General features: G+C 57.0%; 1 long non-coding RNA gene across 1 annotated transcript; it reads left to right on the top strand.

Moving 5' to 3' along the window:
* The first annotated feature begins 279 nt into the window (after nucleotides 1–279).
* Nucleotides 280–11,909, top strand: LOC117013929 (uncharacterized). The gene is made up of 2 exons (XR_004421386.1): nucleotides 280–513; nucleotides 10,257–11,909. It is a non-coding gene; the product is annotated as an uncharacterized LOC117013929 (long non-coding RNA).
* Nucleotides 11,910–12,491: the final 582 nt, after the last annotated feature.

Genomic DNA, 12,491 nt, shown 5'->3' with positions numbered 1-12,491 from the left:
CCCGCCCAGCCCGTCGCTGCTAGGTAACCGGCAGGCCCCGCCCCCGCAGTCTCTTCCCATTGGTGAGCTCCAGAGACGGGGGAAGGGGGCGGGGCCTGGGGAATCGGTCCTGGGCAGCGATTGGCCGGTGGTGCCGTCGATCGCGGGGGAGGAGGTGGAGGCGCGGCGCGGGCTGGGGCCCTGGGAACAAGCTGGGGGGGGCCCGGGCGACAGCCGGGCTGGGGGCGGGGAGGCGGGGGCGGGGTGGCGAAGGAAGAACGGAGCAGAAGGTGGGGGGTGAGAGGGTGCCGACGGCCGAGGCGCGTGGGGGCGGCACTTCGCGAAGTGTCAAGTCGGGGCGGCAGGGCCCTGGGCGTCGCTCTCCGAAGGCGGCCGGAGTGGCGGACTCGCGCTGGGCAGGGAACGGTCCCTTTGACACTGGGCGTTTGGACACTGGCCGCGTGGGCTTGGTGAAGGATGGGAAGAGGCTGGCTCTCTGCCCCGGGGTCCGGCCCCGGCCCGGCACTTTCGGAGGTAAGTCCAGAAGGGGAGGGAGGCGAGGGGCCGGGGAACCGGAGAGGGAGGGCCCCGAGAATGGGAGGCCCCTGGAGGGGTGTTCTGGCGGAGCACGGGCTGTGGCTAAAATGCTGGAGAGGGGTGGACTCGGGGGGTAGGAGGGCTACAGAGGAGAACTGTGGGGGAGGGAGGATTTGGGGGAGAATCCTGGAGAGGAGCGGATGGGGAGAGGCTCCTACAGAGAGGAGGGGGCCCCTTGGGGGATCCTCCGCGTGGTGGAAGATCCTCGTTGGGGGGAGTTTTCTTGAGGAGGGAGTAGACGGGGTGGGGCAGGGAGAACCCTGGTGGGGTGGGAAAAGCAGGGAGAGGGGGCGCCTCCCTAGGTTCTCCCAGGAGGTTGTGCTGAGGAAGCTGACCCAACTGGCACACCAGGCTCCCAGAACAAGTCCGTTGGAGAAATATTTACATAAATTAAAGTACCATACAGAAGTTACTTGCTTTACATTATTAAACACCAGAGCTGACTGCTTTTCCTGTAATTAAACCTGGCACTCTCCACCAGCATCCCATCCCTGGACAGGCTCAGTCATGCCTTCAAGCGCAGGCACCCAGGGAGGTTGCGGCCCACAAGACCCCGGCGGAGCCCGGACACACAGCAGGGCATGAAGGCAGGACCTGAAGTCGGAGTCTGTGTCCCTAATGGACCTACCTCACTCTGCCTCACGGGGACAGAGGAAGGGAAAGCCGAAGTCAGGAAGCGTTCCCTTCCCCACTCCACCTCAACCTTAAGCCTTCAGTCGCCAACCTTTTCGGTTTAATTCCCTTCCCGCTATGGGATAGCTTCCTTTTTCTTTATTGCTCGCAGTGTTTTAAGGTAGATCCCTGTGTAACTAGTTTCTGGGATTCTTTTGGTTGCAAGTGACAGAAAACCAGCTCAAACTGGCTCTACCGATGAGGGCCTCCGTTGGTCCTCTTTCCCCCTGCTCCGTGCCAGCCTGATGCAGCACACACTTCCTCCCAGCAGCCCTGGGACTCATGCCCATTGACCCGCATGGGGTAGTGGGCCAAGGTGGAGCTGGGTGGGCGGAGGGGAAGAGCTGCTACCCCCCCAGAGGAAGCGGAGTGGCTGAGACGTGACAGGTGGGGGCTGGCAGGCTCCAACAGGGGTCTTGTCTGGGGAGTGTCGTGAGCTATCTGCTCCTGTCAGTCACCAGACAGTAGAGGGAGGAGAGGGGCCTCCCAGAAAAGCTCCCGTGCTCTCTAGCACCTCTCCACCCTCTAGAAGGTCCTGCTCCTGTCGCCTCACATTTCATAGTGGCTGAGCTAAGAGGCCCACTCTGAGCCCGGCCTGCCTTCCAGGTGGGCTAATGGTTCAGCAGCCTTGTCCCAGGACTACTCTCTTCACCTGGCAGCTGGGCAGGAGGTGAGCAGCTGGGAGGGAAGCCATCAGTTAGAAGAGCATTCATGGAGCACCTGCCGCGAGTGAAAATGAAGGCGCATCGCACTTTGAAGCACTGAGAAGACGCGCAGGGGCTGCTAGCAGGCGCAGAACAGGACGTGGGTGGGGGTAGTCCTACCCACCTAGGCGTGGAGAACCAAGCTGAGAAAGTCAGCACCTTGCCTGACGGCTTCCATGAGCACCAGCCTCCAGAGAGGTCTCCAACACGGGCGTGGCCACCCCTTCAGCTGAAGGCAGAGGTCTGAGTCCCAGGCCAGGAGACCACCAGTGTCCTATGAGGCCTTTTCTAATTTTGTGGAAGCCCCCGTAGATGGCGGCAGTGTCTGGGTTTGGGGCCGAGCACCAAGGGTAAGGACCTAGGGCCTAAACGGGACAGGGCAAGGTGGTGGGTTGGGTGAGAGGTCGGCTGAAGGCCAGCTCCCAGGATTCAGGAGGACGTGCTTGTCCCAATACCTTTGTATGTTGGAGGTGCTGAGTCCTTTACAAACCCTACCTCGTTCCTTCTCACCTGGACTCAGTGTGTCGGGGCACTGGGGGGCTAGCGGCATGCCTGGAGGTTGGCAGTGGTGCAGCTAGGAAATCACTGCCCAGCCCTGGGGTCTGGCCTACCCGCCTCCCAGACCAGCAAGAGGAAGCCACGGTTATGATGAGAAGCTTTGCTCTTCCTACCTCGTATGCAAAGGAGCAGCAAGAGATCCAGTGCTGGCGGAGAGGGCCAGCCACCAGTACCCCAGGCCGTCTGGCCCTGCTCCAGACCAGAGTGTTCTTCTTCCCGCGCTGTGGGGGAGGGGTGAAGGTGGGGAGCGGGTTTCTGTAAATGAGCAGCTAGTCAACGGCTCAAGAACACACGTGGGCTGCAGCCTGCAGGCCGGTGGTTTTCCTGTCACTTCTGACTGCCAGTCCTCACCTGGGCTGTCTGTGCAAGCAGGGAGGCGTGTCGCCATGGCGATCTTTCTCAGCACCCCAGCTCTGAACCAGAGGGTACCCCCGCCCCGTGCACCGGCTCGGGCCCTCTGGCACACAGACTGCTGCGCTGGGGCCAGAGGCAGGAGCTCCGGACACTGCCCCCAACTCTGACCCCCGGCCGGCCACACCCCCAGTGGGCAGCCCAGGAGGAAAGGCTGGAAGCGGGATGGTGGAACTGCAGCTCTTCGTCAGCTTATTTTTAGCCGCGTTATGTAAGTGGCTTCATCTCAACGTCACATAGGGAGGGGGTCTCAGATTTAATTACAGGATGACAGCCTTTGCTTTTCAAGCAGGCTGTCCCTGCCAAGGCAGGCCCAAGGATTTGGGAATCTTCGCGAAACAGAAGGAGCCCTTTCTGAGGTGAACCAAGCAAAACTGAACGGTTTTCACCTCCGTGTCTCTCTCTGACTGGCCTCACCTGGTTTGGCTGAGCTTGGCCTAAGGGGGTGGTGATTTGTCTCATCAGGGAAATTTTGGGCCTGTCAGGAGAGCTGTTTCTCTCCCCCACACCTTCCTCCTGGCGCCTCCCATCTGAGAGAAGGAACCACCCAATCAGAACTCCTCCTCCCGTTCTCCTTCCTGGATTAAAGCACTTGTCATTGGTAACCAGAAAGTTCCAGAGCAGGAGAGACTGGAGGCAGGGAGCCCTGTGCGGACAGGCACAGAGAGCGTGGCCCTGTCTTGCCCATCCTCTCGGTCTCTCTGCTTCCTCCCTCCAGGCCACGTGCTCTGGGCGACGGGGCTGGGCCAGGGTCACCCGGCAAAACTGTCCAAATTGTGTCCAGAGTCCTGTTTCCAGGCTCTTGGCCAAGCCACATTCTTCATGGCGGCATTATCAGCAAGAAGGTGCAGAGGCGCCTGGACCGCAGCTCACAGCCCTGGGAGTCCTGCCTCCTACAGCGGGAAGGTCACCTCAGCGGCCTCCAGCACACTGTGGCTTTGTCCAGCGGAAAAGGCAGAGCCGCCTTTCCTGTCACGGGGTGAGGCGTGACGAACGCCTGCTGTGTTTGCCAGTGATGGAGTGGTCGTAGACTCGATGGGGACTCGTTACCGGGAGCCAGGCACTCGGAGGCTGGCAGCAGCAGTGGACCCCACTTGGACAGGTTTCTCGGGCTCTCTGGGTCCCACCTGTAAGGAGAGGCGAGCATGTACCTGCCTTGTGGGCAGGAGTCGAGGTATGAACAGGGCAGGAAAAGCACCAAGAACTGTACCTCGCATGCGGCGGGGAGCCCTCAAAGTGTTGTACAGGTTACCGTCCTAGGCTGTCGCCGTCAGTGGTGAGGGGACATCTCCATCGAACACCCAGATGTTACGTAGGAAGGCATGCAGGAGCTGCCCTTTGCAAGTGGGGTGCCCAGGAAGACCCCTCCTTTCAGAGAGCACTCGATGGAAGGGGCCCTGACAAGCACACATCTGCCAGGACATGTCAACAGGTCACATCAAGAGTCCTGGTGACCACGTGTAGCCTTGGTATAAAGAGAAGGGCCCGTCACCTCTGTGGTCTTCCTCCTAGAGCCCATCACCCCAATCTAACCATGAGAGAAACGACAAATCCCAGCAGAGGAACAGTCTCCAGAACCCCCCAGCACTCGCAGAACTGCCAAGGTCACCCAGAGCATGGGGCATCTCAGACGTCCCAGCCCAGGGGAGCCTGCGGGGATGTGAGGACTAAATGTCATGTGGGATCCTGGAGCAGAAAAGGGACAATAGGTTAAAAACTAAGGAAACGTGAATTAAGTGTGGACTTCAGTTAGCAATAACGTGCCAGTGTTGGTTCATGAATTGTGACAAATGCCCCACACCAAGATGGTTACAGTAGGGGAAACTGGCTGTGGGTATCTTTCCAACTACTATGCACGTTTAAAACTGTCCTAAAGTTTATTAAAAGTGGGCGCTAGGACTTTGGCAGAGCCTCTACTCGACCTACAGGTCTGAAGGAGATGGCCTGTCCTCACCCCAAATCAGGTCCCTGTGGGGTCAGAGGGTGGAGCAATCATCTGTCCGCAGAAAGCACCCAGGGCCTGCTCGGCCCGCCCGTGCTGCAGTGCGGCTGCCCTGCAGGAGGCTGGTGTGTGGGTGCCCCAGCCTGCCCAGTGGCCGCACGGCCCATGGCACAGGGAGGTCCTGAGGGGCCAGCGGCCAGCAGCCTTCCCGCCAGCGCAGATGGGGGCTCCCTCCCTCCCGCCTCCGTGGTCTTTTACTTAGATTTGCTCTTTTCCTCCCCAAACCTCCTCACCCTTGACCTGAACATGGTTCAAGGGATTTCTTCTCCGTAACCAGAAAGTTGGCCATTAGACAAGACGGTTCAAGCCTGTGCCTCCAGGGACCTGTGGTGGCACCCAGTCTGCCCTGGGAGGGAGCAGGGGTGTCCGTCCTTGTGGGCGTGTGCACAGGCTCTGCTTGAGAAGAAGAGACTCGGACCTGCGAGGCCGGGGGAGTTGGTGGGCGCCCAGCGGAACTCTCTAGGGCTCTGACACAGGAAGGGGGAGGATGGTGGCGTGGTGTGGCCTTGGCCTCCCACGGCCCCTTCCTGGCCCTTGGCTGCTGTGGTCCAGCCTCAACCCTCCTAGCGAAGCAGAAGCAGCCGAGAAAGTTCCCAGCTTGCTCCGCCTCCCCAGAGCTTCCCTGCAGGCCAGGCCAGGAGGGCCGCAGGGGGCTTCCTAGGAGGATGCCGGGCAGGGGAGGTGCCGGCCTGTGGCCCGGCTGGCTGGCTGGCGGGGAGCGGTTCCTCAGCAACCGGCCCCTTACATAATCACATCCCGTGACTGCGGGTGCCTGTGGGAGGCAGCAAGGGGGCGAGCAGAGGGGCACAAACGACTCGGAGTTTCGCTGGGGTGTTTCTCCCCTTATTATATTTCAGCGTCATCCTGCGTCTGCCAGCTCAGTCACCCACTTGCTTATTAGAATACATTCACTGACAATGCAGATTTAAATAACCCTGCAGATGATGAGGCCCCTGGGGACCCTCTGTCCCTGGGCCTCCTGCGGGGCCCAGGTGAGGCAGGGAGGCCCAGGAGAGAAGTACACGCGTGGGGAGCTGGCTGCTGGGCCTGGAGTCTAGAGCCGGATGTGGAGGGGAGGGAGGAGGTGAAGGCAGGCAGGGACCCCCCCACCTGCGGCACACTGGCCACCATCACACTTGCAAACCCAGCTGGCTGTAGGATCCCTCAGTGAGGGGCGAGCCGGGGACTGCAGGTGGAGGAGGCCCAGTGGACCACGTGTTAGGCGGGGAGGCCGAGAGGCCAGCGCCTTGTCTGATGGCCAAGTGCAGCGGCCAGGGCTGCGTGCCTGGCCTGGCCGCCCAGCCTCACTGGGGCTTGGGTGGTCACTTGGCTTTCCCAGAAAAGATGAGGAAAGAAGCACGGGCTTCACACGAAACAGAGTTACTCTTCATTTACCCCTGAAATGTCGTCTTTGTTTTCTTATCTCTGCCTCTTAAATGACTTAAATTGCCTTGAAAGTGATCTGAAAGGTATTTTGGAGCTGAGAGGAGGAAATCTGTTCTCTGGAATCTGAAATTGGAGGACGCTCTGGGAAACAAAGCCTGGAGGTGTCCCCGCGGGTCCCTTTGAGGAGGACAGGCAGACCCGAACCTGCCATCACCGGCTCCTGAGGCTGCAGTCAGACTCCAGACGCCGCCTTGCTCCAGCCTCGCAGATGGCTTCCCGGCCCAGGGTGGCTGCTGCTAATTTCAGCTGCTGGAGGCTCCGTGCTCTCTTTTTTAAATTCCATGTTTATTTAAAGCCAGATTTTCAAATGTCGTCTTCAGCCCTGAAATCTGACTTTTTCTTGCTGCAGCTCCTAAAAGCCCACTTGGAACCCCACAGTTCCCAAAGGGGGAAGTTGAGGCTGACTCGGGCGGGATCCATGGCTCCCCTTGCCAGCGGGACAAAGAGAAGTGGTGTGAGGGTCTCAGGTCACCCTTGGTGCCAGTTGCTGCACGTGAGAAGGGGTGTCTGGGGCTGCCTGCCCTGTTGTCACCCTGTCTCGGTGGGTCCTAAGACAACTGGGCCTCTCCTGGTCCAGGTGTGTCCCCTGGAGGTGGGTCAGGGCCCAGATAGCAGTTCCCCTGGGTGAGGGGGCACCAGGTGGCCTGTGCTGCGCTGGCTTCTCCCCCATCTCTGCTCTTCCTGGGACTCAGGTCTCCCCCATTTCTTCTGGTGTGTGTGTGGGAACCGAGGATGTCCTGAGTGCTCTCGTGTTCCGTGTGACAGCACTAGCCTGGCTCTGAGCATCTGCACCCCCGAGTGGGTGGTGGGCACTCTAGAAACGTGAGGTCCCATCCCCTTTGAGTAGCATGTAACTACCTTCATCCCTGTCGCAGCTCCCCGCGGAATGTGCTAGAATGTGTTTAGAATGACTGATGAAACTGGACGGGGAAGGTGAACCGGGCTGAGGGGCCAGGCTGGGTTCTGCAGGCCCCGAATATGCCGGGAGGACACCTGTGGGACGCATCAGCTTTGGCTGAGAGCTCCTGGAGCAAATGGTAGGGAGCCAGAGACGCAGAGGGACTGGGCCTGTGGAGCTGCCAAGGCCCAGGTCCAGGCTGCAGTGACGCTCAGACCCGCCGTGGGCAGCGAGGGGTGGGGGCGGCTGGGCAAGTCCGCCAGGAGGCTACATGGGGGTCGGATGAGAGACTGGGCTGCAATGTGCTGGAGCTGCAGGGACCAGGGTGGGTGGGGGTGGGTTCCATTTCTCCTGAGCCAGGCGGCTGTGCAAGCAGTACTGAAAACAGTGCTGTCCAGCTTTTGTGTCCAAAGGAGCGTTTAGGAGTATGGGATGTTTTGGAATTGCTACGCTGGCAGGTCTTGTCTGAAAGTAACATGATTTCAAGAAAAATTATTTTAATGTCAAGCTTGAAAATATCAGACAAGGCGCTACCCCATCGGGCTCTTTCTTCTCAAAAGTTGGAAGAAACAGACAACTTTGTAGAGGTTCGTGGAAAACGTTGGCTGTTCCCTAGCTATCCAGATGAAAAGAAAATTCCATCCATCAGGAGAAACAAGTGCTCTGCACAGACCTGGGGGACATTTTACCCCAGTCCAACCAGACGCCGCTCCCTGCGATCCTTGCAGACCGTCACCCTGCTGCCAGCAGGACGAAGCCCCGTGGAGGTCTGGCAGCTCGGCCTCTGGAGTCTGTGCTAATTCTCACCCAGATTTGGAGATTTCTCCTTTGTGCAGCCTCAGGCGTGACTGCAGAGCCCCTGGGGCTGGAGGTGTTGGAGTCTCTTGTAATTTTCCTCCATTCTTTGGCTCGTGGAGTTCCCACTGGGAAAACCCCAGTGGCCTTGATTCTGCATCAGGAAAGTAAAAGCTGAGACTTTCAGCCAGGACGACTCACATGGGTGATTCGCCAGAGGCCTCGGATGGGTCAGGTGTGAAGGGAGTGGGCACCGTACAACTGGACAGGCCCCGCCCTCAGGTTTCCGTCGGGGTGTCTGCAGCCGACGGCTCCTGAGTTAGGTACAGAGGGATGAGGATGCAGAGGCATTGGGGTTTAAAATAAGCTTTGTCCTGCCAGACAAGTCACCCTGGCATCTTGGCCCTTGGTCTGCAGAGAGGGGAGGGTGCCCGCCTGGGCAGGTGGGCACGGGCTGCACACGGAGCCTTTGCTGCCACCTGGTGGACAGCCTAGAAAGGTGATTTGGACGTGGCAGGCACCGAGGGGCCCTGTCGAGGCCAGAGGAGTGCCAGCGTGGAGTCCAGGCTGCAGGACTGGAGGAGGTGGTAACAGAGGGGGCAGCCCAGGCTCGGCTGGTGTCCCAGTGCTTGTCCCCGGCTCACGCAGTTGGCAGGTGGATGGAAGGGCACGGGGCTGTGGGGCAAAGACTCTCCTAAGACAGGCATAGACCCGGGAAAGCCCAGCCAGGGAGACAAGGTGACACGTGACAGAGGTCTGCCCTCAGCTCCGTGCAGACACTGCGGGAACCTGCAGAGGGAGCATCTGGGGAACGTGCCATCTCCCCTGGCAACTCTGGCTCTACAAGGAAAACTGTCACTGTGGTGTGTGCTCTCAAAGGGCCCTATGACATCTTTTTTTAAAACTGAGATAAAATTCATATAACATAAAATTAACCTTTTCAAGTATGTAATTCAGTCCACTTTCATGGCATTTGTTGCATTCACAGGGTTGTGCAACCACCACCTCTAGTTCTCCAATGTTTTCATGGCCCCGAAAAGAAACCCCGCCCCCTGGCAGCCAGCAGTCTGCTTCCTGTCTCTGTGGATTTACCCGTTCCGGACATTGCACGAAATGGAATCATACGATGTGTGACCTGTGGATCTGGCTTCTGTCACTTGGTGTAGTGTCTTTGAGGTTCAGCCACGTTGTGGCATGTATCAGGACTCGCTCTGTTTATGGCTGAGTGCAGTCCGCTGTGTGGACCGACTGCAGCTTGCTTACCCATTTGTCAGAGACGGACACTGGGTGACCCTGCCCTTGGTGCCTGTGACTCGTGCTGCTAGGAGCATTCACGTCCCCGGTTTTGTGTGGACACCTGTTTTCTGTTCCTTTGGATCTATGCCTACGAGGTCAGACAATTAAGTTTGAGAACTCGTTGCAATGCTGTTGCTAACCTTTTTTGCTATCAGAGGGATTATTCATTATGAATTTGTACCAACAGGACAAATAGTTAACCAAGTGTACTATTTGGAAATGCTGAAAAGGCTGCGTGAAAAAGTTAGATGAAAATGACCTGAAGTTTTCCCCAATAATTCATGGATCTTGCATCACGACAATGCACCAGCTCACATGGCACTGTCTGTGAGGGAGTTTTAGCCAGTAAACATACAGTAAATACAAAAAAAATACAGTAAACAGCTGTATTGGAACACCCTCCCCACTCACCTGATCTGGCCCCCAGTGACTTCTTTATCTGAAGATAAAGGAAATATTGAAAGGAAGACATTGCCATCAAATGTAATACAATGAGAGCTCTGATGGCCATTCCAGACAAAGTTCCAAAATTGCTTTGAAAGGTGGACTAGGCACTGGCGCTGGTGTATAGCTTCCCAATGGAGGACTTCGAAGGTGACCATAGTGATATTCAGCAGTGAGGTATGCAGCACTTTTTCTAGGATGAGTTCGCGAACTTAATTGTCTGGCCGCGTAAGAGTGCAATTCCTGGGTCAGATGGTAATTTCATGTTTAGTTTTTTGAGGAACCAGCTGACTGGTTTTCATAGCGACCGTATCATTTACACCCCAGCAAGGCACAAGGATTTACCAACATCCTCACCAACTGTGTGTGTGTGTGTGTGTGTGTGTGTGTGTGTTCACTCTAGCCATCCTTGTGGGTATGAAGTGGTATCTCACTGTGGTTTTTTCAATTCCAGCTGACATACAGAAGCACATTAGTTTCCGGTGTACAACACAGTGATTAGACATTTATGTATCGTACGAAATAACCGCCCCGTAAGTCTAGTTCGCATCTAACACAGTTATTACAATGTCATTAACTCTGTTCCCTACGCTGTACTTCACATGCCCGCGAGCATTTTTCTAACTGGTAATTTGTACTTCTCAAGCCCTCGCACCCGTGTCACCCAGCCCCACCCGTCCCATCTGGTGACCATCAGTGTGTTCTGTGTGAGTCTGTTGCAGCATATTCACAACAGCCAAGGTATGGAGCATCCCAGGGGCCCATCGATAGACGGCTGGATAAAGAAGTGTGGTACATACACAACGGACTGTTACTCGGCCATAAAAAGGAAGACCTTGCCTTTTGCGACTACGTGGATGAACTAGGAGGGCACTGTGCGGAGTGGAGTCAGTCAGACAGAGACAAACATACCACGTGCTCTCACTTGTACGTGGAATCGGCCCCTCATTGTGGTTTTGATTGCATTTCCCTAATGCCCCAAGGCCCTGAGCGCCTTTCCATGCACTTGGCCTCTTTCTCTAGCATTTCAGCACCTTCACGTCAGAACTCTATCAGGGATGTGAGCCTGGGAGATGCACTTGGCCTCCCCGCTCTGGGCAAAGGCTTCTCACCAAAACTTGGCTCCCCAGCTAGACAAGGGCTCCCTGACCCAGTCCAGCTACCTCTCCAGCCCAGGCAGAGTTCCAGAAGCAGCAAGGACCACACTATATCTACGTGTTGAGCATCCCTGTGTGCCTCTAACACAAAGGGTGGCGTGTGTGAGCTGGGGGGCCCAGAGCTGACCGGATGCTGAGATGTCTGCAGGAAGGCCCTGCAGCCCCTCTCCTGCCGGCTGCTCTCCGTGGACAGACAGGGCAGATGCCCTCGGACAGGGGGGCTGAGTGCAAGTCCTGACCTGCTGCCTGCAGACGCTTTGGGTGTGAGTCCAGACCATCTGCGGCCCTGGCAGGAAGATGCACTGCCAGATGGTGGGCAGGAGCCAGGGAGCTGGGCTCAGCAGCCTGCCTGAGGTGTGTCACCAGCAACCAGCACACAGGCCCAGAGCTCAGGAGGGCATTCCTAAGGCCACAAGGCGTGGGCGGGGGCAGGGCCTCTTCCCCATGGGGGCTGGGGGTGGAGGGACAGGGCCTCTTCCTCACAGCGGGCGGGAGGGGCACCTGGCCATCACACAGTGGGCCACAGCTGGGATTGAGACCCTGTCCCTGGGGTTCCTGCTGTCACCGCTGCCTCTGCCCATCGCCCCCACCCCCCACTCCCCAGCTCTCCCTCTCCTCTGGCCAAACCCCCGTACTGGGGAACCCCCAGCCCAGGAAAGGGCTCTGACTCCCAGAGTGTGACCATTGGCGCCTGACCCTGTCCTGAGTCTGTCTCTGGCCGTGTGCTGCAAAGGGCCAAGATCACACTTGTGGGCAGGTCCACGCTGGATTTGGGCAGACGTTTTAGACTCTGGAAACTCCCAGAGGCCTTTTCTCCCCTCAGTCAGCCCCAGTCTCCCCAGGCTCCTTATCAAAGGAGCCTGAGCCTGAAGGTCCCCCCACCCCCAGGCTTCCAAAATGAAAAAGCCTAAGAATCGACTCATTTCTCAAAATAAACACTGTCTCTGGCCTCTGGTTTCATTCACATTGTTGTTCGTCTGTATGTATGTTTCATTTTCATGTGGCTGCTTTCATGATTTTTTCCTTTGCCTTTGATTTTTGGCAGTTTAATTATGATGTGTTTCAGCACGGTGTTCTTGGGCTTTATCTTGTTTGGGGATGGCTGAACTTCTTGAATCTGAAATTGATGTCCTTTACCAGCTTTGGGAAATTTTCAGTCATTATTTCTTCAAGTGTGTCTTCCTGCTCTAATCGCTTTCCTCCTCCTTCTGGGATCTTAACAACACAAGGTTGTCCCACGGGTCCCCGAGGCTCTGTGCTTTTTCAAACCCCCATTTTCTCTTTCTCTGTCTCCAGAAGAGAGAGCGTCTGTTGCCCTATCTTCACGGTCACCGAGTCTCCCTTCAGTCGTGTCCTTTCTGCTACTGAGGCTATTTAGTCATTTTTCAGTTTCCTGCTATTATTCTGTTCAACATAATAAAATTCCCAGTTTGTTCTTTTATAGCTTCTGCTCCTCAGCTGAGAAGTTCTCTCCTCCCATTTGTTCCACACGTGTTGAACCTTCTCTCATGTGGCATGGCCACAATAATTGC

This window comes from Rhinolophus ferrumequinum, chromosome 21 (assembly GCF_004115265.2).
Source record: "Rhinolophus ferrumequinum isolate MPI-CBG mRhiFer1 chromosome 21, mRhiFer1_v1.p, whole genome shotgun sequence".
Classification (NCBI taxonomy): Eukaryota; Metazoa; Chordata; class Mammalia; order Chiroptera; family Rhinolophidae; genus Rhinolophus; species Rhinolophus ferrumequinum.
The sequence above is the reverse complement of the archived record's forward strand: the minus strand, read 5'-3'. Positions and strand labels throughout refer to the sequence as shown.